Consider the following 10,005-nt stretch of genomic DNA (forward strand, 5'->3'; position numbering starts at 1 on the left):
GACAGGTTTCCTGTGAGGCACAGACAAAGGAGAGATTAGAATCTGATCTGATCTATCAGTAACAGAGGTTCAGGTAGCTAACCAAACTAAGATCAACACTGCGGCGTGGAAGCAAGGTCTGGCAGGTGTTTATAAAGGGAAGGTCTCCTAATGAGAAGATGCTTCTCAGGTGTGCTGGAAGATTCCAGCCCTAGGAGACCCATGGCGCACTCTGCTGGAGACAGGGGGTAATCTCCAGATCCCAACAGTAACTCCAGTCCTGAAAGAAAACAACAAAGAGCAGAAGAGGATCCTCGGCGCCCTCTGGTGGGCAAGCCTGAGGATCCCAACAATGGAGGTGGACTCTCTAAACTAATTATGTGAATTCTGAGGGGAAATGGTCTTTATTTGGGGCTATCAGATATGCAAATGAAAATGAATGCACGAGACATGTTTAAGTTTTATTTTGAAAAACATTTAAAGAGTGACGTGTACTTTGCCAGGGCTCTACAGCCTTATCTGAAAGATTTGAAATGAATCTACTGTAATGTTTTGTTATTGTATTTTGTCAAGGTCTGAGTAAATCTTCTGAAGTGAAAGTACATATTAGATATAGCACATAGTAATAGAAAAAAAAAACTTTTTCCTAAAATTTCCATTAAAAGAAACATTCTAAAAGAAATGTGTTCTTTTTGGCTATATCATTAAAAGTATTATTTTAGCTCCCACCAAGTACAGGCATAATAACAATACAAATAGATATGCAAATGATATCGGAATGTTATTAATCACAAGATAACACAAGATTATGTTAGCAATGACCTTCAACATCCTAAAACCATTGTTAACAAATGAACTTTCTTCTATTTATTCTGACAATTTCCGCTTCTCTTATGGCTTTGAATCGATTTTGAAGAGTGGCTGTTGTAGCAGAATTCTATGTAGAAGAATTTCAATAGAAAAGGCCTTCAGTAAAAAAAAAAATATATATATCATATTTTTTTTCTTGGGCTGCCAGAGTTCAGTGTATTCATTTCTCTTATTTAATGGCAAGGAGTTTCAAGAAAAAAAAAGCATAGTAAATCATTTAGAATACAGTAGACTAGAATTGTCCTTCCGTGTCCCACAGTAGAGAAATGTAGCTGTCACTGGCAACACAAACCTGCAATACATGCGCAGATTTGCAGACAAGCTAATAAAATATGAAAAAGAACAAAGATTAAACATTTAAGAGTAGATAGTTAAAACAAAGGAATAGGAAAGACATATAGGTAAAGAAAAACAGGAAGACAATGTCATAGTGGGTTTAAAGAAAAACTCATACCATTCCAGAGCTTTACTTCCGCCCACATATGTTTCAAAAATGTGCCTTACAGAGGCGGAGCCTGCCAAACCATGGAAGCTGTGGGAGGGATTAACAGTGGCAATGACACTAGCACAGACAGCGAAGCAAACAGAGAGCAGAGAGTGATCACAGTCATAACAGTTTTGCGCTAGAGCAGTATTATGAGGGCTACAAAAATAAACAGTAATTGGAGCATCTCTATACACTCTCCCCCCTGGTCATTTCTGACCATTTCTAACCAATTGTCTATAAGTATTATAGGCTTAGTACCAATTTCAAAAAGCATACTGTAAAACAACAAAACAAACCCTTAAAGCTACAATATGCAATTTTCAGCAACATCTACATCGACATGAATCGCAGTTTGTTTCTTTTTTGTTTGCAACATTTTTCTTAAGCATTTGCTGTTTGTGCTTGCATGTTTTGAAGCTTGCATGACACAAATGTTTTTGCAACTCCTTTTGTCATTAAATGCACATTTGCACCTGTCGGCTACCCTAAATATCAGCCTATGTAGATACCATGCAGATTATATTATGCATCCCTACAAACAAAGATAAGCATAAGATGCATAGACTCCATTGAAGACAATTCATTAGAGACATTAGCTAAAGTTAAGTATATTTTAATATCCAGGATTAGAAATAGGGGAACTCCTCTGTAATTTTAATTTCAAAAGTGTTTCAATCCCTAAACATCTAAGTAGGTTTGCAAAATCCAAATTGATCTACCCTTATGGAGGAGCTGTACTGCTGACAACTAATTTTCCAAATGAGTATCAGCAACTGCGACTCAGCTGCATGATTTTAAGTTAATACCAGGTAAGTGCAGCAGAAAGTAATGGATACCTTTCATATTTATAGCATTTTCAACAAAGCCTCAAAGCAATCATTTTTGGATTATGTTACTTATTAGATTCTCAGTGTTGAAAGTTGTATAAAGGGCAAATCCCAGCATTTTAAAGTGAGACAAATTCAACAACCTTTCGATAAATTATATGTTTTTTCCAGATACAAATTTTATTTAACAAGGTTAAACTGTTTTTAAGAAAGACACAAGTCCCACTTTTTAAAAAAACAATCAATGAAAAAGCAGCGTCTCTCCATTTTTCTCTTGGTTATAACATGACGTTCAAACTTGATTTGACAACCTAAGAACCAGTCATACAAAGATATAAAATAAGTCCATAAGTAACGTTATGAGTAATGAGGTAAAGATTTCAAATAATTGGAAATTATTAAACTATGACATTTTAAAAAAGTAAAAAAAAAAAAACTTTCTTACTCCAAGCTTTGCTATGTTTTTCAACGTGGGGTTAATTTTCCACTCATTGTAAATTGTTTGTTTTCAATACCTGCAAATAGTTTAGCAGTTTTCAGATTTCACCTTGCTTTGTAGCTTGTTATAACTTATGGCAGATATTTTTATTATGTGTAACAATGTTCATGCAATGCTACGTTTTTTAAGATAAATAAACTAATTTAAGGAAGTTGAAATTACAACCTTTTTAAAGTATAATCTTTAAAACGTGCATGGCACAGCTTAGTGTTGTAAGTTCACCTAAAAACAGTTCAATGTGAGAAAATATTAAAAGCATGAAATTTAATTTTTTCTTTATCTCTGTAGTCTTATAATTGAGTTTTTTTATTCCCCTCCTCACTGCACATCCTTAATGTATCAGTGATCATCTCTAACACAAGCAAGTGAATCATGACAGCCTAGTACAGCTGTCATGTCCTCTATCTAATGAAGTCAACATATCAGCTGTGAACCTCTACATGTAATGGGCTTCCATCAGTATGAAGGATATCTTAACAAATACGACGTAGAGGGTTGGATATAAATGAAAACGGAATACCTCATTAAAATGTTGAATGTTCTTTGCTTTCTTCATCAACCATGTGTGCCTCAATGTGTTATCATGGTTCACTAAACAAAATTATTAAAGTGCTTTTAGCATCTCTCCTGGGGAAAGAGTCATGTTGAAGGTTTGGATAATAAATAAGCAGCCACTTATGCTCTGTTGCCGATTTATAGCACAACTCTTCGGGGGGAGTGGTTGTTCTTTATTACCTTCACCCCACATTCCCTGCCTGTTTCCTCACCAGATTTTTTATGTCAGTTTATATTTTCTGCTCATATCACAGCGACTGATGATATTATATTGAGAAAGATTGTTGCCTCTGCCTCTGAGTTTCTGTCTCTTGCTGGAGTGCAAACTACTGCCTGCAAGCATTTGTGTTAATCTGCAGGAATATGTGTACAAAAATTTGTTAACCAATATCTCTGTCTTCAAATCTCAGCTTAAAATATGTTTACTAAAAAAAACAACCTTTTGCTCATCAGTTAGAAGTTTCTAATTCTATTAACATGATTTATTTACCTGTAAGAGTGGTTGTCAGGGGTATAAATTATAGCTCCCCAGAGACATATTACAACTATCAGACTCTTCCATTCTCACTTCAATCCACATCAGTAGCTGTTTCAGAAAAAAATGTATTTATTAAAAAGTGTTACAAAAGATGATGGATGACTGAGGTGCTCACCCTAAACAGACTGAACCATCCCAAAAAATATTGGAAATGCTTTAAAAAATATATATATAATTTAGATCTTCTTGAGTTTGATTGGCCAGTTTTTACACAAGACTCTGCTTTGATTTTAATCATGCCTTGTTTATTCTGGCTGTGTGTTAGGGCCTTTGTCTTTTGTGGCTTATAAAAGGTTTATGTCTAGGAGTGTGCCAAACTCCGCTCCATCCATTTTCTATTCAACTCCAACTATCTTCTTAGCTGAAAGAAAGTGCCCCAGAAGGACAATGCTTTCACCATCGTGTTTCTTGTTGGGGATGGTCTAATCAGGATGATGTGACGTGTTGGTTTTAGCACACATAGCATTTGAATCCATGCCAAAAGCTTATCTATGGTAACATCACAAAACCAAGATAAATGGGATTAGAAGGCCTTTACTATAGCGCCCTTTCAAGTTAAAGAACTCCAAAAGAATTGACACCACATTCAGTCATTCACACACTGATAGTCGCAAAAAATATGTAGCCACAGCTGCCGTGAAGCTCACTGATAGAAGGAAGGCTGCTTCCAACTACAATCAACAGGCAACACGGGTAAAGTGTCTTGCCCAAGGACACAACGACATATAGATCCGGAGCTTGAATCGGTAATCTAGTGTTTGCAGGGCAAACTCCTGCGTTTGATGCCACTGTTGGCCTTTAAGCCAGGATTTTCTGGATATCCTTGCTTAATTAAACCTCTACTCAGTTTCCCAAAAGCAGAAACACATAGGTTGCCATGGTGATATATTCTGTGCAACTAACCTGCTCCAGAGCTGGCTAACAGCTAGACTTACTCAATCCTGGTGCTATATCTGCTTAGTCTTTGTGATTTGGAGTTTTGTTTTATTAGCATACATTAAAAACTACTAATACTTGTTGGTTATTTGATGAAGTACTGTACGCTAATCATTTTAACATTATTATGTAATCTAAACCATTATTACTAGTGTTGCACCGATAACAATACTAGTATCGGGCGGGTCCCCGATCCAGCAATAATATTGTGGTATCAGTATCAGCGAGTACCAACAAATAGGGCACCAATACCATTTTGAGAGCCAATATTTTATTCAACTATTGTCACTCATTCCAGGAAGGCAATAAAAAGTTCTGCTGGATTCACTTTGTATTAGTCTTTTTCCTGCTTCACAAAGGTAGGCAGCAGCTTGACAAAGCCATGATGGCTATTATTTTACATCCAAGTAGTATTCAGTTCTTCACATCACACACACACACATCAATTTCAAACAGATGGTATCGGTATGGTATCGGCAAATACTGCACAGCCAGGTATCAGGTTTCGGTATTAGGGCCAATGATGGGTTCTTTATTTGTTTAAATTTTAACCGCAAAATGATGGGATGTAGTGACCACTGTTGTTCTGTTCAAAAAGTTAGCCTCTTCATGCTGCTTTGTTTTTCAAAAAATCCAAATGTGTTTCAAAATAACAGGATAAAAAACTAATAGCTGAAGTTAGTTTAAAAGTGCTTGTCTGATAACGTAAATGCGACATAAGTGTATTGACTGGACACTGGGACGGGGGGTCATGGACACCAGTGCATGTTAAAATGGAGGTTGTATCTCAAAAGGGTTGAGAACCACTGATTTAAAGAGCAACATCTTAAGCTTTTAACAGCTCATAGATAACTGTTCAGTTTATCATCCATTCACTGACAAGATTAGAGGAGAACTGCCAAAATATCCAGAGATAGAGATCAACCTACACAACAGGCCAGCAATGAATCAGAGAGCCTGCCACTGTAGATTATGCTAGAAATGTTCTTACAGGATTAAACATTCCCCACATCTAACTAAAATCTAGCCGTAAGAATATTTGTTTGCAAAGGAAATATGAAGTCCTTTAGAAGTTCTTCCCATGAGATGAGATCCCAACTGTTCCATTTAACCTCTATGTAGCCAAACATGAATACATATCACATTGCATTGCCCTGAAGAGAACATTACATGTTAAAGCAGAGTGGTGTGAGCATCATGTTATGGGAATACTTGTCTAAAGTAGGTGTAGAAAAATGTGTTTTAGGCCTTACTGACATTTTTGGGAATCCGTGAAATTCACTATTCTACTGTATGTGAGAATGCTATGTTAGCCAATCAGTGCAAAGATTTATGGCTCAAAAATATGTGAACGTCATATTTTGTAATACAAACAGAACATCTGCCTGTAAAAGAAGACTATTCATGTAAGATAGTGTCCAAAGGTAAGGTGAATCTGTAGTCCTGCTCAAGTCAGCTACAGATTTACAGTGAACCCTGTGGAGCAGTACCTGATATCTGAACAAAACTAACACACTGTCCCTTTCAGGACTAAAGATTGAAAGGTTTAGATTCCTGCGAAGATTCCTCTTAAGCACCAGGGCATATCTGTTTCATTCAGTAGAATTGCCAAACCTCTAGGGTTCTAGAGATGACAGAGGGGAGCGATGATTGATTTCAACCCTTAGAGATTCATCTAGATACTGCCAGAGTGTAGTCTGAGAGACAGCTCCTCTGACACAGACAGAGGCAGTAGGGCTGGGTGGTCCACAACCAGCTCAGATCCTCATTTCCTGAGGATCATAGCTCCCCTCCATCAACCTGCCAACAGGTTGCCAAGATTTCACACCTAGCCTCATGACGGGCTAATGCATCTTCATTACGGGGACAAAAATAGCCTTCGTCTCAGGTGGTCATATAGCAATGAGAATGTATTGCATCAGTTTGATCTCCCACTTTTAAAGTTCATGCGCATAGAAAAAAGAAACAAGAGTTTCTGAGCAAAGGTGAAGCAGCTGAAAATGAAGCAGTGAAAATAAAAACAACCTTATTATCAAACATGAGCAGCCACCCACAGACAAGCAGGCACCACAGAATTAGACTGAGGAGTTGCCGCACTTCAACGCCCACTTACTCTGTCAAAGTCTCCCATGTGAGTGCAGAGCAGTCTCTAAATCAGTCAGATTTAAATAGAGCTGCTGCTTCTCTGCTAAGTAGATTGTAATGAAATTACCACCTTTTTGAGCCGATATCAGTAAAACCTTAAAAGGTGCTTTGGGACCATCTCCACCAGGTGTGTGATTGTAAATTGGTGCTAGGGTCTTCATGCAGATTTCTTCTACATTACATCCAGCTGCACATTTTTAGCTGTGACAAACCTGTACCCTTGTGACACATCTCTGACACACAGATGGCCACTCACAGCGTCTGACATTTCTTGTTGCATTTTTTTCAGAGTGTAAGGATTTAGTGAATGCAAATAGGACACTTTACTACTGAAAATAAAGTGCTGGAGTACTTGGGGCCATTTGCATTAAGACCAGCCAAGGCAGTTAAGTATAAAAAAAAATTGGAAAGTCATAAAAATATGCTAATGGGGAACCCTAAACCGTGGGTGGGCAATAGCTTTGCTAATTATTGTTTTCACAATTTATTAGGCTATAAGTGAAAATGCTGTAGGAATGGGGAATTGAGTGGTGAGCAATACATATTTGTGGAACTTTTAGAGCTGCTAAATAAAATGTTTATTAAAAATTAAAAGAAAAAGTCGAAGTTATAAAAACGTGAAACATCAGCAGTTCTATTAATCCATGTGATTTGAAAGGTTTTAAGATGATCAAGATAAAAACAGAATGGGAAATCTGAACTGAAAACACATTTGACCTAAAAACATTTTACACTTGAGATAAACACCAAAGTCTTTTCAAACCCATTTTCTCCTGTAGTGGCTTTAATTATGTACAGCTGAATTCTCATTATACTTTTCACAATTATGAGAAAACTAATTGTTTGCTTTCTGTTCACAGCACAGCAGTTTGATTTAATTCATATTACAACTGAGCATTGGTAAGGTTTTAAGTGTCACAGGAAAAAAAAAAAAAAACAACCTTAAAAATATATCTATGCCCTGTATAAAAAAAAATAAAAAAAAAAGATATGCATCTTCATATATAAAGATCTCCTCCATTACTGATGTACGAAGTTTATCCTGTAGATTACACAGTCTGACCTCCAGCTAAACGAGGGTGCCAGTAAATCTTATGTCAAATGACATTCAAAAGATTAAAATCTTTGAATGTCATTTGAGATGTGACATTCGTCAATTATTCAGACTTTATGCAAGTGCTGCTCAAATGCTACAAGCATAAAAAGACATGTATAGTGGAGGATTTTTGCAAATAAAAAAAAAAATAAAAAATCCACCCTCTCCACTTTAAGATACAAAATACACATGCACAACCCTGTACCCACTCCCGTGAGGGAATGCCTATTAAATGTGTGTGAGTGTCAAAGTTGTGAGGTTTTTGAGGACCCAAATGCGGAGATGAACTTATATTAATATAGGAAACATCAGGGATAAAACACACATAAGGAGCCAGGAAAAGAAAGAGCACCAAAACAACAAGAAACCAGCACTGAGTGAAGGCTGTGCTGCTCTTTAAAGCCCAGCACACTGATGAGACTGATGAGCTCCACCTTTGTAGGCTACCTATGTTCTCCACTAAGATCCTCTCTTGAAAGATGCATCACTAGCACTAATAAACTTACGGGAACCCTGACAGCCAGAGCAAGCATTTCTCATTGAGAAGTTGTAGGGACACAATAAGATGGTGTCTTGGATGGATCTCATCTCACCCACACTTATATATAAAAAGTTTCCCTGAAAGTAACAAACTCTTGAAATGGGGGCAACTGATGTCAGTTGAACAGTTTACTGATGAATTCAAGTAGAAATTGTTTGACTATTTGGGGTCTCTAATGGAGCCCAAAAATGATCAATGAACATGTCTCAAGATCATTAAGCATGGCGAAAGAATAAATTAAAGTACTTTTATGTCATGGAAGCCATGTTTTCTTTCAAATGAAATTAAAAATTTAAGCAAAGTTTATAAAAAAAAAAAAAGATAGTTTCGAAAAAAGGAAATGCGAATTTGCAGTGTTTCCATTTGGTTTGAAGTGAATTAACCAAGCACAGCAAAGGTGTCCTATGTCATCATCCATATTATGTGGTCACGCATGGCTGTAGTAAACAGGAAGTAGAGGCTGCAATCCTGACTGACCTCAGATCAGTAATGGAGGAAAGTTTTAATGAATGCGTTGCAATCGGGGAAATTTCTTACCTTACCATGTCAGTTAGTAATGGTAAGGTTGCTTCCAGCCATGTCTACATGCATAATAGGAACATCTGAGAAAACACCGACAGCAGAAACAGCTGATCAGTTATGTGGGTTAAGTTTGTTAGGGCAGAGCTGGTTAGAAAAAAAGAGTTTTTATCTTCCGTTTTGCACATCAGGACTTTTTTGGAAAACCATATACTGTATATTTTTTTTACGATTTTAAGGGAGTTTATTCTAAAGCTTCCATTTTCCATCAAACTTTTCTAATGCCATACTTCAAAATGCACATAAGAAAAAGCTCAAGGAAACACACAAGGAAAAACTTCTTTCTGAAACCAAAGCAGACCATTTCTTTTTTTTACTCTTCATCCCAATACACAATGGGATGTGAAAAACTGCAACCTTAGCAACACGAGTAGGTCACTGATGACAGGATTTTACAGTATTAAAAAAAAATGTGTTTAAAGCAACACTGTGTGACTTCTGACCCAAATATTAGCCTAATTTCACACATATTAAATTATTTTCCAAGTCAATATACAGCGCTTGGTGCGTGTCAATGGTGCATTTAGATTTTCCTTCTCAAAAAGTCTCCTAAAAACCTCCTAAAAACTGAAACTGAAACACTGAATGAGTCATGTGTCTCAGGTTGTGTGGAGGTGTTTGAGGACCCAAATTCAGATACGGAAGGACGCAGAGATGAGTATTTGCTGATTAAATGCAGATCCAAAAAACAAAACAAAACAGAAAACCAAAAACATGAGACGTCAGGGAAACTAGCTAAAATTACACCTATGAAAAGGTGCAGAACGCAAACTAGAACCAAAATGTGCAGAATGGCAGATCATGAGAGCGTGACCCAGATGACTGCAGTTTGAGCTCCCGATAAACACAACAGCTAACTAACACACTATACTGTACATGTCAGATTAAATAATACTACTTATACTTCAGAGATAGTATCAGGGTGCTACTCTATTGTATCTCTTATACTATAT

The sequence above is a fragment of the Cyprinodon variegatus genome, unplaced genomic scaffold (genome assembly GCF_000732505.1).
Source record: "Cyprinodon variegatus isolate N-32 unplaced genomic scaffold, C_variegatus-1.0 Scaffold319, whole genome shotgun sequence".
NCBI lineage: Eukaryota > Metazoa > Chordata > Actinopteri > Cyprinodontiformes > Cyprinodontidae > Cyprinodon > Cyprinodon variegatus.